Source organism: Mobula hypostoma, chromosome 8 (assembly GCF_963921235.1).
Source record: "Mobula hypostoma chromosome 8, sMobHyp1.1, whole genome shotgun sequence".
NCBI lineage: Eukaryota > Metazoa > Chordata > Chondrichthyes > Myliobatiformes > Myliobatidae > Mobula > Mobula hypostoma.
Window position 1 is genome coordinate 37,214,687 of NC_086104.1, and position 18,893 is coordinate 37,233,579.

General features: G+C 40.2%; 1 long non-coding RNA gene across 1 annotated transcript in view; it reads right to left on the minus strand.

Moving 5' to 3' along the window:
* Nucleotides 1-4,036: 4,036 nt before the first annotated feature.
* LOC134350090 (uncharacterized) overlaps nucleotides 4,037-18,893 on the minus strand; it is a 59,565-nt gene continuing 44,708 nt past the window's right edge. The window contains exons 5-6 of the long non-coding RNA XR_010018808.1: nucleotides 4,840-5,040; nucleotides 4,037-4,515 (exon numbers count right to left, since the gene is read on the minus strand). This is a non-coding gene — a long non-coding RNA (uncharacterized LOC134350090). The remainder of the gene's footprint in view (nucleotides 4,516-4,839; nucleotides 5,041-18,893) is intronic.

Sequence of the window (18,893 nt, forward strand, 5' to 3'; positions counted from 1 at the left end):
AGAAGCTGGTGGATCTTTGGAGTTCTCTGCTCTAGAGCATTGTGAAGGCTCAGTCAGGTCTACTCAAAACAGTAGTTGATAGATTTCTAGACATTAGGAGAATCATGGCATTTTTCGATAGTGCTAAGGTAAAAGATTAGTCATGATCAGGATAAGTGATAAAGCAGGTTCAAAAGGCTGATGGCAACTCTTATTTATTTCTATCCTTACCATATACTTACCTTGCCCACACCTCTCTAATGCCATTCTGAATTACCACAACATGCTTAGTGTGGCTTGGCAAACTTTGATACATTGCACTTGATCTCCCATCACCAAATTATTACACTGGTTGTGAAAAACTGAGTCATCCAGCTCGGAAACATTCAATTCCCCACTGCTCACAAATCAATAAAGACTCATTTGTTCCTACTCTCTGTCACTGTCTGTTGATGGAGGTAAAATTTTTTATCTGGTAACACATAATTTCATAAGAAGAATTCTGCAGATGTTGGAAATATGTTTAAGAATGGATTCAGTCAGAGAAAAGTCTTTCTTATAATTCCCATTGATTTCAATTTTATTTGATTCCCTACTGGGTCAGAAGCTGCCAAGATGTCAAGGACATTTACCCCTGCCCTGCCTCTTCAATTCAGTTCTTTTATCCATGCTTTGGACAAAGATTACAATGAGTTGAATAGTCCTGCTGGAACTCAAACTGAGCATCGCTTATCAAGTCATGAATTCATCATCCCCCTTTAATTTTTAGCCAATGAACATTTATGATCTGGTCCAAAAATTCAAAAATAACTGCCGAGTTGCAGCTGTGGTAAAATATTAAATCTCATTGCCAGAATAAAAGATGCCTTGTGTCGTGTGTTTTAACGGAATTTTCCTTTATTCGTTCGCAGGATGTTTGTGTAGCTGACAAATCTGCATACGTTATACAGTATACCCTAAATGCTCTTGATCTGAGTGACTAGTTAGTCGAGAGTCTACCACATTCTTCCTACGCTGATGTCAATATTAACCTCATCAGGTAAGGACAGCAGGTTTCTTTCTCTAAATGACATTAGTGAACCAGATGTGTTTGTAGCACAATTGAGCATTGTTAATTTGTTACCATGACCTTCTAATTGGAAGCAGCTGTTTGGAAGGTTTCGTTGACAATGATCTACTTGTTATTGGAGAAGAGGGTGGAGGGAGAATGTGGCTGACTGTGCGATGCAACCATCAAAACTGGAAGTGAAAGTTCCATGGCAACTTTTGACTTTGTTGTCATAGTGTTAGCCGATTTCCGCATGGAGTCTCAAGCGGCTACAGATGCTGGAGGAAAGGCAATGTTGACATTTTGGCTCTAAACTCTGTATCAGGACTCTGGGTGAAGATGTGATTCAGAGTTACAACTGGGAAAGGATTTGATTGCCTGAAGCAGCAAATCATTTCTTTGAGTCCATGGACATCTTAGCAAAATGACCTGGTTGGTACCAGTCTCAACCTGAACCACAAGAGAACGATTTCTGGGTCTTACTTCCGAAACTTGAGCACAAAATCAAGGCTGACAGTATTGAGGGAGTGTTACTGTCCTGGAAATGTGGACTTTTAATGAGACTTAAAATGAATCCCTCATCTGGGTCCTTCAAGTGAACACTGAACTGTTTGAAGTAGTGGGGTGAAACCTTACATGCCTTGACCCATGTCATGAATAAAATGATTATTTTTCCATAATCAGATAATTGTTTGTTGGATATTTTACATATTCACAGATGACTTATGTTTTATTACAGTCACTACACTTCAAAAAAGTTTCTGCACAGTTTTCAAGGTCTCCTGAATTTTGTGAACCTTTCTTTCTTTCCTTAGGTGAAGACAGTTTTTGCTTGACTGTGATGCCATCTGTGAACAAATGTGTAGCACTTGGAGGGGACTGCTGCAAGCATTTCCGGGATTTAGCTAGTAGGGTGAAACAAAGGGAAGAAATTGGATAAATGGAAGAAAAATTGCTGCTTGTCAAAATTCATGAGGCTGGAATTCAATTCAACAATTGTGCTGGGGCACTGGTACAACCCTATGATTGTATTACATTCTTTGACTCGCCCTCAGCTAGTTATTACTCTGAAATAGAAACCATGGAGTCTATTTTAAATAATTGGTAGTATGTTTTGCTTTTCATACAATGTGTGATTACACAGTGGAGACAGCATAAGTGAATGAGCATGAGGTGATATTAAAATAAGAGAAGTTCGCTATTCAGCACGTTCTATATATATATATATATCAACCCCAATTGTCACTCAGTTTCTCCAGTATGGGGAAAAAATACTTTAGTTTGAAGTAGGCTACTAAACTAACTGTGAAAGAGAGAGAGAGAGAGAGAGAGAGAGAGAGAGAGAGGGAGAGATTATGGGTGAAAGGTTTAAGGGGAACACGAGGGGAAACTTCTTCACTCAAAGGGCTGTGAGAGTGTTGAATGAGCTGCCAGTACAAGTTGTGCATGCGAGCCTGATTTCCACATTTAAGAGAAGTTTGGATATGTGCATAGATAGTAGTGGAATGGTGGGCTATGGTCCTGGTGGAGGTCGGTGGGAGTAGGCAGTTTAGAAGGTTTCAGAATGGACTAGATGTGCTGTACTTCTCTATGACTCTGTAGCACAGAATAAACCCTTCTGGCCCAAGGAGCGGCGCTCGCTAGCAACCCACCAGTTTAACATTAGTCTAATCACAGGATAATTTACAATGCTGAAATATCCTATTAACTGGGACATCTTTAGACTGTGGGAGGAAACCAAAGCACCCGGAGGAAATCCATGTGGTCACGAGGGTGGGAGGGGGGTGGTGGTGGGAAATGTACAAACTCCTTAGAGACTGCGTGGGAATTGAACTCCAAACTCCGAAGTCTTTCACTATGAAAGTGTAGCACTGTTGTGATCTCACAGTGACTGCATGGGTTTTTCTGGGTGCTCTGGTTTCCTCCCCATGCCAAAGACATACAAGTTAGGGTTAGTGAGTTGTGGGCATGATACGTAGGTGCTGGAAGCTTGGTAACTCTTATGGGCTGCCCTTAACACCTATTTGGACTGTGTTCGTCATTGACCCAAATGACACGTTTCACTATATGTTTCAATGTAGATGTCACAAATAAAGTTAGTCTTTAATCTTTAAATTTGCAAGGTTATTGGGAAAAACCTGTATGTTAAATTAAACAGTTCCTCCAAGGAGCTAGCACAGATATGATGGGCTGATGGCCTCCTCTGATTTGCAAGGTTACAGAATTCGCTGAGGCTCCTACTGAAGTCATGTTTGGCATGGAAGGTGATACTCTGGTACCCGTTAAGCAGATTCCAAATTTGGGTGTGAGACTGATCAGACTAACCATTCTCCAACCAGAGCAATTATTAGCTTCCAATAAAATTTACAGAGGAAAACCAATATGCAGAAAAACAAAAACTAAATTAACATTACCCTGATAGCAATTGTCCAAAAATATAATCTCCCATAATGGAATTTCAGCAAAAAAAACAGAATTTTAACCAAGTGTAGGCGGTATATTTATATCAAATGCATCACACAGGGAGTTAAAGAAGGCCTGCTTTGTTCACAATGATTCAACAGTGGTCTTGACTATTTCTGGCAAACTTTCAAAATATTTTGTGACTATCAGGAAATCCTTTTACTAATCCATCAGAGAAAGTTGAATAAAATTTTTGCTTTCCGAAGAAAAGTTAAAGTGATCAGCCTATCAGCTTTCTTACCCTAATAATACCTTTAGAATGGCACAATTCAGAGTTCAGTCAAGTAATATTACGTGGCAAGAAGCAATTGAAAAATCTTTGCAGTCACATGTTTCGATAGCTGTGGAACCAGTAATTGAATAGACTCCACTTCTAGCTGTAAATTTGTTTAACTAGAAGATGAGATTATGTTGTCTGTTCATGCTGTAAATCCCATGATTTCAGTTAAGCTTTTAAGAAATGAAACCTCTCTTGGGTATTTTTGGAATAAGTTTGGTTGTCAGTCAATAAAATTCATGGCAAACAACATCTGTTCTTTTACCCACTCCGACTTTATTTCTTTCCCACCATTTTGTTTCAGTTGTCTCCTTCATCCCTTTCCCTTCATTTCCTCAAAGATAGTGTACACTCCAGTTTGGGCATTTAATTTATCCAGCCATTTTGAATGTCTTTAAATATTTAATTGCTGCCCACCCAACAAATTAAGTTCACTAAATTCTGCATGTACTGCATGCATATACTAACACCAGATGGAAACAGAAATAAGAACATGGTTAATCTTTTGCTTATTGTTCCAAGCTTTCATGTCTTTGAAACTATCTTGCTGTAGGTGGCAGAGCAACCAACCATCACTTGCATCGTCTCGAAAACACAAGGGGCAAATTTTTCCGGAGGTTCTCCTGAACAGCTGACACAGCCTTGGAAAAGTGGCATAAATGCTTCTGATCCAGGATTGGTAGTCATCTTCAGCTGGGGTGACAGCTTCTCTGGAGGCAAATGTTCAAAGAAGGAAATATGGAGGAAACTGAAAACAAGAGGCACAATCAATTTAGAGAATCAATTTCTGGGTAATTGTAATGATCATTAAAATATTTTTAACCTTAATATTTTATTCAATCACAGGTGTAGGTGTTGCTGCCAGAAATTATTGTCTCTACAATAGCCTCTAGCCTCTCTCATTGGCTTGCTAAAGCATTCAGAGGATAGTCAAGGGTCAACAACATTAGGCCTAGAGTCGCATATAAACCAGATAATGGTAGGATGGAAAATTTCTTTCTCTAATGACTGGTAACAAATGTGTTGGGTTGTTAATGACAGCACAATCATTTAATTGATATTAGTTATTTACCTTCCTATTGTCTTCGTTGCTTCAAAGATTTGGCCTTCAGATTACGTGTCCAGTAATTAACCATAAAGATCCTCTATCTCCAACCAGTTGTCCAGACTGATGCAATTCCAGACAATATCTGGTGATAACACCCAAGTAAATCTTTCCTCCCACTAGTTGATGTATACTGAGGTTAGTTGTTGCAAATATTGCCTTGGTGACCTAGCACAAAAGAGATATTGAATTACGTATGACTTTGGCTCTGCTGTTTTGATATGCTATCAATGAGCTACCGAGTAGACTTTAAGGGTTGGTTATCTCCATGTAACGGTGAGATAAGTTGTGTCCCTTGGGAAGTGAATGTAGCACCCTGATAACTAAAGAAATAATTCTGTCACTGGATTTGGGGTCTAAATGATACTGTTAACCAAGATGCACACATATAGGCTGAGACTTGTTAGGGAAATGGAAGGAGGGTTGCCAGCATAGAAGGTTATCTTCTTACAGAAAAGAAGTCAAAGTCTGTCCCAAGCCTTACGGCCCATCAGGCTGGTGTTTATGCTGGTTTCTGTGGCGTGAAGCGACTGAGAGTACGAGACTCCCCGCCGGATAGGACGCCAGTCTATCGCGAGGTTAACCCCCAGCATTTGCCGGTACCCACTTTCAGCTGGGTAGACTGGAGCAGTGTGTGGTTAAGTGCCTTGCTCAAAGGAGCAACACGCTGCTTGGCCGAGGCTCGAACCCATGACCTTCAGATCATGAGCCCAACGCCCTAACCACTTGGCCAAGTGCCACTTCTCACAGAAAAGGAAGGATGTAATGCTGAGGCTTTATAAGACGCTGGTCAAACTGCACATGGAGTATTGTAAGCAGTTTTGGGCCCCTTATCTAAGAAAATATGTGCTGGTATTGGAGAGGGTCCAGAGGACATTCATGAGAATGATTCCTGGAATGAAATGGTTGAAGTATGAAGAGCGTTTGTTAGCTCTGGGCTGTGCTCGCTGGGGTTTAGAAGATTGAGGGAGGATCTCATTAAATCCTAGCGAATAGTGAATGGCCTAGATAGCGTGGATATAAAGCGAATGTTTCCTGTAGTGGGGAAGTCTAGGAACAGAGGGCACAGCCTCAGAATAGAGGAACATTCAGTTAGAACAGAGACGAGGAGGTATTTCTTTAGCCAGTGGGTAGTGAATCTGTGGAATTCATTATCACAGACAGCTCTGAAGGCCAAGTAATTGGCAATACTTAAAGCGGAGTTTGATAGGTTCTTGCTTAGTCAGGGTGTCAAAGATTATGAGGAGAAAGCAGGAGAAAGGGGTAATAAATCAGTCATATTGGAATGGTGGAGCAAACTCAATGGGCCAAATGCCCTAATTCTGCTCCTATGCCTAATGGACTGATGGTCAATATTTCGATAATATGCCTTTACATACTAGAAGATCTCTAAGCTGTTGCATTTGCCAATCTGGAACTAGACTTTCTAGGATTAAGTAAATGAAGCATGTCCCTGTGGAGGCCCAAGCTGTGTGCTCCTTATTGTACAAACAGAAATCTGTGTGAATTTCTCACCAGTTTGGTTTGAATCCCTTGAATGTAGTGATGGGAGCTTTTCACATGTGTCCAGCTGACCAGAAGAAATATTGGCTGGAATTGACTGCATTCCATTTCTATTTAGTTTGGGTTTTAATTACACCCCGGTGTTGCATCCAGTTTGCAGTACAAAGTAGTTCTATCATTAATTTGGAACGTTCAGCTTTCACACAGATTAGAGTACTCTCACCATCATGTGGGATCCTTATCCCAATAACAGGAAAAATAAGGCCGCAGCCAAGAAACATGCTTAGTTGATATTTTCTCATCTTCTCCAGTTGCAATAATATGGTAGCTTCACAAGTGCATTCAATGAAATGCCTGTTTGAGGAAACTTGGTGGGCAAAGGCACTTTCCACCTGTGCACACACACATTTTACATGTTGCAACAATCTTGAACTTATATTCCTCCAGTATCTTTCATACAGTTGGAGAAAAAAACGTCACTTTGCAAACTCCAATTGCATCTGCTGCACTGGGAATGCAAAGACAATGGAAGGACTTTACCCGGTTCAACCAGCCCCGTTTTCTCAGTTGTGATTTCCTTTGTTCTAGTACTACTGAGGAGTAAATGAAGTCATAGAGTCTCAGAATACTACAGTACATAAACAGGCCTTTCAGCCCATCAAGTCAATGCAAAATTATTGTTTTGCCTAGTCCCATCGACATGCACCTGGACCGTAGTCCTCAATACTCCTCCCATCCATATACCTATCTTAAATGTTGAAATAGAACCCACATCCGCCACTCAGGTGCCAGTTCTTTCCACACTCTCACTACTCTCTGAGCTCACCCTTAACCCATGACCTCTAGTTCTAGTTGCACCCATCCTCTGCGAAAAAAGGCCTGCTTGCATTTACCCTATCTATACCTCTCATAATTTTGTATATCTCTTTAAATCTCCCCTCATTCTCCTGTATTCCAGGGAATAAAGTCCTCACCTATCCAATCTTTTCCTACAGCTCAGGTCCTCAAGTCCCACAACACCCTTGTAAATTTTCTCTGCACCCTTTCAATCTTATTGACATCTTTCCTGCAGATAAGTGAACAGAACTGCACACGTTAGGCCTCACCAGCATCTTCTACAATTTCAACATAGCATCCCAATTCCAGTACTAAATACTTTGATTTATGAAAGTCAATGTGCTAATCTTGCAAGTTAAATTGGCTCCTTGACATTTGGATGCTGACTAAAGAGACGTAGGCCTGAATTTTATCTCTGGATCAACTTAGTTGATGTGGGTGAAATACCAAGCGACAATCTGGTTCAGATTTTATTTTTACCAATGTAAATATATCAAGTGACCTTGCACTCTCGTCTAGACAACAGATTATTTATAAATATTTTACAGGTCACTTAAATAACATTTGCAGATTGTGAAGGTACTTTAAAACAATAGAAACCAAAATAGCATGTGTCTACAACTACTGTGAGATAGCAGTCAGAGGGTTTTTCAATGTGTTATTATTAATTATCTTTGAGAACTACTACTAATGCTCTAACATTTTGATCCAAGACAGAGAGAAGACAACATCAAGAGATGACATGACATTATTATTCTTAAGTCCTGAGTTCAATTAGATAACCACCTGCAGTAATCACCAATGCATTTTACCTGAATTTTAACCTTAGTTTTAGCTTCACAGTTCCCTTTTCTTATTTTCAAATTTTCAGGTAATAACGTTGAATCTGAATGATCCCATTAATAGTTAGAAAATAGTGACTTTTCATTAGAATGTAATACATACAAAATGCTGGAGGGACTCAGCAGGCCAGGCCAAGCAGCATCTATGGAAAGGAGTGAACAGTCAATGTTTCAGGCTGAGACACTTCATCAGGACTGGAAAGTACTTCATCAGGAATCTCGGCCCAAAATGTTGACTGTTTACTCTTTTCCATGGATGCTGTCTGGCCTGCTGAGTTCCTCCAGCATTTTGTATGTATTACTGACGATTTTCTCTTTTTTGTGTTACAATGGAATGTTACTTTATTTAACTTCTTCAAGCCAAAAATGTTGATTCACCATAACCGTCACAAAGTCACGTTCAAGCTGAATTAACAGATTTCAATTGTAACAACTGGGAGGGAATCACAAAGATGCCTTTCCATCACACCCAGCTCTTACGAGATCAATATAACTTGGCCATCTGCTCAATGTTTAGTTTTGCAACAGGCAGCCAGTCCTCCTGGAGACCAGCTGTAGTGTAAGGCTTAACACTGCATACAATTGTAGACAGACATTGATTAGATTATGGCAGTTCACGGATACATTTATGTCTTGACATAGATGCGTCAAACATTAAATATTGAGCAAAAAATATGATCATTAAATACTGACCAAAATAAGATCAGTTTTATTTTGTGGGCACAGTATATCCCCTAGGAATCATTTTGTTATGAGTATGTGTGCAATATTAACTCGACATGGGAAATGAGAAATCATGACCAAGGCTGCTTTAGCTGAGAAAAACCCAGTGGAAAATGACTACCTCATGTTCCCAATCGAACAATTCCTGGCAGGAACATGATAGACCTTACCACCAGCTGCAGAAAGCGTCCAGAGTGAGGAAGTCTGCAGTCAAATAATTAGAAACAGCTTCAACTGGACTCAGCCAGCCAGGGTTAGAGAGGAGGAATGGAGCAGCCAGAATTCCTGCTCTTGATTGCTATCAATGACCTTGTTATATGGCAAGCTATGAAAGGATTGAGTTGAGCTGCAATGTTCTCTGTTAGCCGGCCGGTGGTGTAGTGGCATCCACACCAGACTTTAAGGCCAGTGGTCCCAGTTTCACATCTGGCCTGCCTCTTGCACACTTCCCAACTGTGCTGGGTTGAGCTTGGAGCTAGCAACTCGGCCGCGTAAAAAACAGACAAACGCTAAAGAAACGGCAAGGTCACAGCCCGATGTGCCACAAGGTGCAGAGAGGAACCACTAAAACAACAATTCTCTGTGGTTGAATAGCCTTCTGTCACCTTTGGCCAACCTCAGATCTGAAGTCTTACCACCTGGTCAAATCATGAATTTAGTAATAATAGTGATACCAGGAAAGGAAAAAAAAGCAAATAAGGTACACATATTCACTCTAGATATATCGGATAGAAGTTGGCCACTTTTAATGTCTCAAAGATAAAGGAACAAGTCTTTCTCTTACCAGCCTTGAAAATAAACCATCATAAAACCATAAGAAATAGGAGCAGAATTGAGCCATTCAGCCCATCAAGTCTGCTCCACCATTACCTTACTTTACTTTATTGTTGCCAAACAATTGATACTAGAGCGTAAAATCATCACAGCAATATTTGATTCTGCGCTTCACGCTCCCTGGAGTACAAATCGATAGTAAATATTAAAAATTTAAATTATAAATTATAAATAGAAAATAGAAAAGGGAAAGTAAGGTAGTGCAAAAAAAGTCGAGAGGCAGGTCCGGATATTTGGAGGGTACGGCCCAGATCGGGGTCAGGATCCGTTCAGCAGTCTTATCACAGATGGAAAGAAGCTGTTCCCAAATCTGGCTGTACAAATCTTCAAGCTCCTGAGCCTTCTCCCGGAGGGAGGAGGGACGAAAAGTGTGTTGGCTGGGTGGGTCGTGCCCTTGATTATCCTGGCAGCACTGCTCCAACAGCATGCAGTGTAAAGTGAGTCCAAGGACGGAAGATTGGTTTGTGTGGTGTGCTGCGCTGTGTTCACAATCTTCTGCAACTTCTTCCGGTCTTGGACAGGACAACTTCCATACCAGGTTGTGATGCACCCTAGAAGAATGCTTTCTATGGTGCATCTATAAAAATTAGTGAGGGTTTTAGGGAACAGGCCAAATTTCTTTAGCTTTCTCAGGAAGTAAAGTTGCTGGAGGGCCTTCTTGGCAGTGGACTCTGCTTGGTTGGACCAAGTCAGGTCATTTGTGATATTGACCCCGAGAAACTTAAAGCTTTTGACCTGTTCCACTTGCGCACCACCAATGTAAATGGGGTCGTGCATTATGGCTGATTTACTATCCCATTCAACTCTATTCTCCTGCCTTCTCCCTGTAACTTCTCAAGACACATCAAGAGCGATGGGATAAAAGGACGATATGATTATAACAGTTTTTATACACATTCCATCTATTTAAGGACATAAACTAGGGGCAGTCCAAATAGGTGTGTGAAGCTCCCTATGAGATTTACTTTATGGCAATACTAATTATCATTGCGCAAGATGAGGAAGATCTGTCTCATAGGCCACTTGCTAGGAGTTCATGGACACCAGTAGACTGCAATATGTTTCTCAAAACAAAAAAAAAACCTCAATCAAACAGAAAATACTGGAAATGCTCAGCAAGTTAGACAGCATCTACATAAAGATGAACAGTTAATGTTCCAGATCTGGGAATATGTTTTCAGGTAGGCAACACTGTGAAACTTATCAATCAGGTGATTTTACAAATTATGTACCATCACCAATATAATGATATCCCCTGCCTTCTTTCCAGTTGGTATCAATGGGCGACAATCATGAAATGAAACCTTAGCAATATTCGTGTATATAATATCTCCACCAAACGGAAAAATGAAGCACATGAGAATTGTGGGCTTACTTCTCAATCATCAACACAAGCCTTATCTGACAAAAGAAGGCTCACTTGGTAATTCCATTGCCTCAATTTCCACTGCAGAAACTTAAGCACAAACATCTAATACTGAAGAAGTATTGCAATCTGTCATCTTTCTGATATGGCATTAAATGTTGACTCTATCTGATTTCTTGGGTACAGATAAAAGATTTTGAAGAAGAGCCATCCCCAGTAACTGGGCCATATTTATTCCATAGTCAACATTAATAAAAACAACCCAATTATTCGGTCCACATCACATTGTTGTTCCTGCTGTGTATAAATTAGTTCTATTGAATCATAGAGTAATGTAGTATAGAAACAGGCTCTTTGACCCAACTGGTCCATGCTGACCACAGCATCCTCCCTGCCAGTACCAATTACCCACATTCGGCCCATAACAGTCGAAGACTCGCCCCTCCAAATGCCTCTCAACTGTTGCAATTTTACCATCACAATCACAACAGTCCTACCACTTCCATTGGTAGGACTCGCTGCCCTCTGTGTAAAGAAGTTAATTCCCAGGTCTCTTTTAAATCTCTCCCCTCTTATCTTGTAGCTGTGCAATCTAGTTTTCGACACACCCCCCCGCCACAAAACCTGAGGAAAAGAAAATGACCTTCTACCTTACCCATACCCTTCATGATATTATAAACTTCTGTAATGTCACCCCTCATTCTCCTACACTCCAAGGAATAAAAATTTAGAGTGGTCAACCTCTTCCTATAATTCAGGCCCTCTAGTCTAGGCAGCATCCTTGAAAACATCTCCAGCTTGACAATTTCTTTCAATAAAGGTGTGACCAAAGCTGTACCCAATACTCTAAATACAGCCTCACCAATGATATGTATAACTGTATCAAACTTCTGAACTGGGTGCCCTGAATGAGGTCAGCAGCCTAAACTGCCCTGTCTACTTGTGCGGCTCTGTGTGTGTACTCTCAGGCCCTATGGTTCCATGACACTCAACAGAACCCTGCCATTTACTGTGTAAGTCCTCCTCTGGTTTGACTGCTCAAAATGCATCACCTTATACTTAATCTAAGCTGTAAACCATTTGCCATTTCGGAATCAGAATCAGGTTTAATATCACTAGCAGATGTTGTGAAATTTGTTAACTTTGCGGCAGCAGTACAAGGCAATACATGATAAATATAGGGAAAAAACAAAATTACAGTAAGTATATAAATGCATATTTAACAGTTAAGTTACAATAAATAGTGCAAAAACAAATTTAAAAATGTAGTGAGGTAGTGTTCATGGGTTCAATGTCCATTTAGAAATAAGATGGCAGAGGGGAAGAAGCTGTTTCTGAATCACTGAGTGTGTAGCTTCAGGCTTCTGTACCTCCTTCCTGACTGTAACAATCAGAAGAGGGCATGTCCTGGGTGGTGGCAATCAACCATTTTGCTAATTGATCAAGATCCCTTTGCAATTCACTATAATCTACTTCACTATCAATAAGTCCTTTGAATTGAGGATCATCAGCAAACTTTCTAGTCATGCCATATACATTCATATCCAAGTCAGTGCATGCAGAATAAATAACAGAGGGCCCAGCACTGACCCCTAGTAGCAAGACTTCTGTCCAAGAGTTAAACTTCAACTATTACATATCACTGAGCCAAATCTGAATTCACTTTTCTAGCTTCCTCCAAATTCCAAAGAACCTAACCTTCCAGATCAGCCTGCCAAGCAGGACTCAGTCAAAGGCCTTACTAAAAATCCATAAAGTCAACATCCACTGCCTGTATTAACTTATTCCCTTAGTTACTCCTTCAAAGGGGTCCAAAAACTTGTGAGATATGAACTCCCACACAGAACCTGATTATGTCAATTTCTCCTCAGTACACATTGAGGAGATATTGACATTAAAAGTGTTAGGCATCTCCTACAGCTCCACACACAAGTGGTCCTGATAGTCTTCAAGAGATCCCAGTCTCTCCCTTGCCTCCCTTTTACTGTTAGTTTAGCTGAAGTAACTCTTGGGATTATTTTTAACCCAGCCTGCCAAATCTATTTCATGCCCTCTTTTTGCCTTTCTGATTTCCCTCTTAAGTCTGATCCCAAACACTTTATATTCATTGAAGGATCTAGCTTCCTAAATGTAATCTACAATACCTTCTTTTTCCTTACCAGAGCCTTAATATCTCTCATTAGCCATGGTTCCCTGAACTTTGTATAGTATGTCTACCCTCCACCCTGTCAAGAATATACTGGCCCTGGACACTAGATATGACACATTTAAAAGCCTTCCACTTGCCAATTGCTCCTTTGCATTTAAATATTCTCCATATCAACCCCAGCTAGATCCTGCCTAATGCCTTCAAAGCTGATCCTGCTCCAGTTCAGGACTTTAAACTTACACACAAGACATCCTGCAGATTCTGTAATTCTTGAGCATTACACATAAAATGCTGGAGGATCTCCAGAAACTCAGAGAGCTTAGAATGGTTTCAGCCTGAGACATTGACTGTTTATTTCCTCTATAGATGCTGCCTGACTTGCAGAGTTCCTCCTCTGTTTTATGTGTGTTGCTCAGGACATTAACCATTGGACCTATTCTATCTTTTTTGGTAAGTATTTTTAAATTAATAGAACGCTTTCACTGTGTCTTCACCATCAAAAATGTGACTACACATCAAAAGTATTTCACTTGCTGTAATGATCCACAGATCATCATGAAAGAGCTATGATTGTAAACACAGAAATATCCTTTCTTCTAGCATGGTTAAAGAATGATGATGCTTTACATGATTTACTGTATGATTCTTTAAAGATGTGTACTGCTAATCATGACAAGCACTATGAAATAAAAATTCATACAAAAAGAAGTTACATTCAAAAATCACATTCCCATTGAAACCAATTGTAATCTGCCACCTTTGCCAACCCAGCAAAGATAAAGGAACTGGTTCCATACCAAAATCATCCTTTAAAGTCTGTGCAACACAGTGAAGGCTGCACTACAATTCTATTCAGAAAAGACATGGAATGCTTTGAGACTCCCAAAAGCAATGACACAGCCTTTCCTTGAAATAAAATCTTCAGCATGCAACTCAAGATGGGATTTGCTTGTTCATTCAGTTGAGGACTAAATATTTCATGTTGGGCTTATTTCAAGTTTTGTCTATTACTCTCTGGATCACAGTCCTGGAGCAAGCACAGATGGTAGGAATTACTATTTCCTGTCTAAAGACTGTTAAATATCATATGCGAAATGGACTCAAGCTGACTCCCTCCACAAAGCAAAATTCCCAACACATTTGGAAAATTGAACAATTGCAGTGACTAAAGGAGGGTAGGTTTCAGGCCATTAGAATATTTTTCTTTCTCTGTGTGAAGGATTAAAGTAGCTTTGATAAATCTTGAGCTTTGAAAGTACAGATACTCTTTAGTGTCCCCAACAGCTTTTGGTTCAATTTCATGGACAGCAGCATTGTTTTCAGCTTTTGTAATATGATAATTACCTATGTGAAAATATTAGACAAAATATTCAATCTGCTTAAATATTTATGCTTTGATCCTGTCTTAAATAGGGTCTGGATGGACCCAACTGACACCTTGGGTTCAGAAAAGGAAATGATTCACATTACTAAATTGTGGTATTTGTCTGCATGCAGAGCTTGTACAATGATATTACTGGGTCATTTAACCTGCCAAGATTTACACCTCAGTAATAGGTTCTTGGAGAAGTAACCAGAGGATGACCAGTTTCTGAGGAACTGTACCTCAGCATGGAGCTAAAGGAAGTAACTAACAAGGTCTTTGGAAAGAGGTAATCAAAAATTAAAGCTAAAAATAAGATGATTTTTTTCTTTTATTTAATAATTACTATTACTAGTGAATAACCCAGGTGCACTAATACTGGAAGGATGAGAACAAACATTCTTATTGAATTTGCTGCTTCCCTCCTTCTCACAAAACAATGCCCATCTTCCCATCCTAACCTTGAATCCTGTGTCTCTCTAGTTTCTTCTTGTCTGTTCCCTCAACTTGAAGGATCTGTAAGCTCCTCATCTTAAATTCCCTTTCCTCCTGAATGTCTTGAACATATGTTATCCCTGGATTAATTCCCATTTTTATGCAACATTGTGTAAATTCTTCCTTTCCTTTGGCCCTCTAACCAATGATACAAACGTTTTGTCATTTCTTCCTGCACCATTTGAAATGGATCCCCATCAATAGACCTCTGTCTGCTGTCTAGATTAGTAACATTTGCTGTCTTTATTTCTTCCTTTCCTATCCAACTAAAACTAGAGCACCTTGAGCATTGGCTTCCGGCAGATGCTACACCTGGTTCCAAGTGGCTGCACTTGAAGGACTATAGAGATTTCATCACTGTTACCATAAAACACCTTGTCACTATATATCTCCCCTGTAAATCACCTGCAGTCAGTGCATAGAATTACAAGAAACAACAAAGTGGGAAGTTAAGAGGGGAATGCTTCACTATTCACCTGAAGTTAACTCTTAACATATTTTAACAAAACATGAAAATATTTTACACAAACTTTTGTTAAAATGAAGGAAAGTATCATACAATGCAAAGATGTATTTATAAGTATCCTATAATGCATCTTTAGGAACTTTGTACTTGCTCCATATAAAGCTTTTTTTTGGAGTTTCTTCAACTCAGCCCTTGCTAGTCCTGCTTAACTTTTCCTTTCCTTTTCACTCCCAGAGGCTGCTCTCTGAGACTAGACTATAATTGTAAGACTACTGACAGCCCACCATAAGCAGTCCCACTATCAATGCTTCATGTGAGAATTTGGGCAGCAGGTGCAGACAGAAATCAATTGAAACATTCAGCATGCATGAACTCAGTCTCATCTTCACTTAACGCCTGTCTGCACAGGAAGAAACTGAGCTGTTTTTAAAAAATTCTATCCAGTTAAGTGGCATTGAGATTAATTGTACTGTTTTGGTGAAGACAGGCCAAAGGAATATGGGTTTATTTTGTTTATTTTTCTTCACAATTTTCTCTTTTTTCTCTTCTGGCAGAGACTGATTCTTTGCTGGAGTTCTGTAGGAACCAGCCACCATCTGCTACCTCCCTCAAATAGCAGCGTTCTCCGTGCAAGACATAACATTCAGTGTTAGCAAGCGTTTTTAGCTGCAGGACAATTATAGGAAGTCCACACCACTTGTTACCAAACATTCATGTTCACAGACTGTGAGATTGAGACCTTGTTCTGAGAAACAGGGACCAATTTTAGCAGCTTCTCTGGTGCTCCATCGGAGAGTAGCTAATTGATTAAAGATTAGAACCAGAATCGGGACTTTGCCGGATGGTTTACTGGCGCCATAGTAGCATAGCGGTCGGCGCAATGCTATTACGAAGTTTGGAGTTTAGTTCTGACATTCTCTGTAGGAAGGTTGCACGTTCCTCCCATGTGTGTGTCGGTTTCCTCTGGGTGCTCCGGGTTCCCACCACAGTCCAAAGATGTACTGGTTAGTAGGTTAATTGGTCATGGTAAATAATCGTGTGACTAGGCTAGGGGTTAAATTGGTGGGTTGCTGGGCAGTGTTGCTTGGTGGGCCTGAGGGGCCTCTTCCACACTACATCTCTAAATAAAATATAATAGATAAATCTCCAAAATATCCTGAGGTAGTTTGAAAACCAACAACTGAAAACATTAATGCAGGCAGTTAATTAGAGTTCTTTTAATTTAAGTTCTCATCACAACATCCTCATACCGTATTTGTCTTCAAAAAGTAAGGATCTGCAGACTGATGGGAAAATTATCTTGTGTATACATTACCACACATACCATCTCCTGACGTTGACATTGATTCTTAAAAAGTGACTCTTTTGCACTTGATTTAGAGAGATTCCATTACCAATAAACTTCCATTTATAGCTGGAGTGGAACTGGAGAAACATTTCCAAAATAGGCAGACAGGTTGGAAAGTCAATCAAGTTTGCCACTCAGACTCTTAAACCAACAGAGAACTTAACCATCTCCTCCATTTATTGAAAATAAAAGGAAAATGAATCAGAATCAGGCTTATCGTCTCCGGCATGTACCATGAAATTTGTTAACAGCAACAGTACAATGCAATACATGATAAGACAGAAAGAAAAGTATAAATAAGTAAATCAATTACACTAAGTACGCATATGTATATCAAATAGTTAGATTAAAAATAGTGCAAAACAGAAATAATGCATATTAAAAAAAAAGTGAGGTAGTGTTCATGGGTTCAATGCCCATTTAGGAATCCTCTGGCAGAGGAGAAGAAGCTGTTCCTGAATCACTGAGTGTGTGTCTTCAGGCTTCTGTACCTCCTTCCTGATGGTAAAAATAGAAGAGGGCATGTCCTGGGTGATGGAGGTCCTTATTATTCGTCTCTGCTTTTCTGAGGCACTGCTCCTTGAAGATGCCTTGGATACTGCAGAGGCTTGTACCCAAGATGGAGCTGGCTAATTGTACAATTATCTGTAGCTTTTTTTGGTCCTATGAAGTAGCCCCTCCCCAAATGAGACAGTGATGCAGCGTGTCAGAATGCTCTCCATGGGTATATCTACAGATGTTTTCAAGTGTTTTTGGTGACAAACCAAAGCTCTTCAAACTTCTAATGAAATAAAGTTGCTGTCTTGCCTTCTTTATAGCTGCATCGAAATGTTGGGACCAGGTTAGATCTTTAGAGATCTTGACACTCAGGATCTTGAAATTGCTCACTCTCTCCAGTTCTGATCCCTCTGTGAGGATAGGTTCATCTTCCTTTGTCTTACCCTTCCTTAAGTCCACAATCAGCTCTTTCATTTTATTGACATTGAGTGCAAGGTTGCTGCTGCGACACCACTTAAGTAGCTGGTATATCTAGCTCCTGTACACCCTCTCATCTCTATTTGAGATTCTACTAACAGTGGTTATGTCAACAGTAAATTTATAAATGGCATTTGAGCTATACCTAGCCACACAGTCATGGGTATAGAGGGAGTAGAACAGTGAGCTAAACACACGCCACTGAGGTCCTCCAGTGTTGATCATCAGTGAGGAGGAGTTATTATCACCAATCTGCACAGATAGTGGTCTTCCGGTTACTAAGTTGAGGACCCAATTGCAGATGGAGGTACAGAGGCTCAAGTTCTGGAGCTTATCGATCAGGACTGTGCGAATGAGCCATAGTCAACAAACAGCTTCCTGACATACTCTTACTCTTAAAGCATGACAATTAGCATGTAGGTTTGTGAACAATGATGTTGTATAAGACATTGGTGAGGCCTAATTTGGAGTATTTTGTGCAGTTTTGGTCACCTACCTTCAGGAAAGATGTACAACGAGGTAGAAATAGTACAGAGTAAATTTACAAGGATGTTGCCAGGTCTGAAGGACCAGAATTATGTGGAAGGACTGAACAGGTACGGACTTTATTCCTTGGAATGTAGAAAATAGAGAGGAGTTTTGATAGAGATATACAAAAATGTGAGGATTTAAATAGGGTAAATGCAAGCAGGCATTTTCCGCTAAGGTTGGGTGGGACTATAACTAGAGGTCATGGGTTAAGGGTGAAAGGTGAAAAGTTTAAGGGGAACATGAGAGGTGACCTGACTGAGGTGTATAAGATGATGAGAAGCATTAATCGTGGATAGTCAGCGGCTTTTTCCCAGGGCTGAAATGGCTAGCACGAGAGGGCACAGATTTAAGGTGCTTGGAAGTAGGTACAGAGGAGATGTCAGGGGTAAGTTTTTTACACAGAGAGTGGTGAGTGCATGGAATGGGTTGCTGGCGACGGTGGTGAAGGCAGATACGATAGGGCCTTTTAAGAGACTCCTGGATAGGTACATGGAGCTTAGAAAAATAGAGGGCTATGTGTAACCCTAGGTAATTTCTAAAGTAAATACATGTTTGGCACAGCTTTGTGGGCCAAAGGGCCTGTACTGTG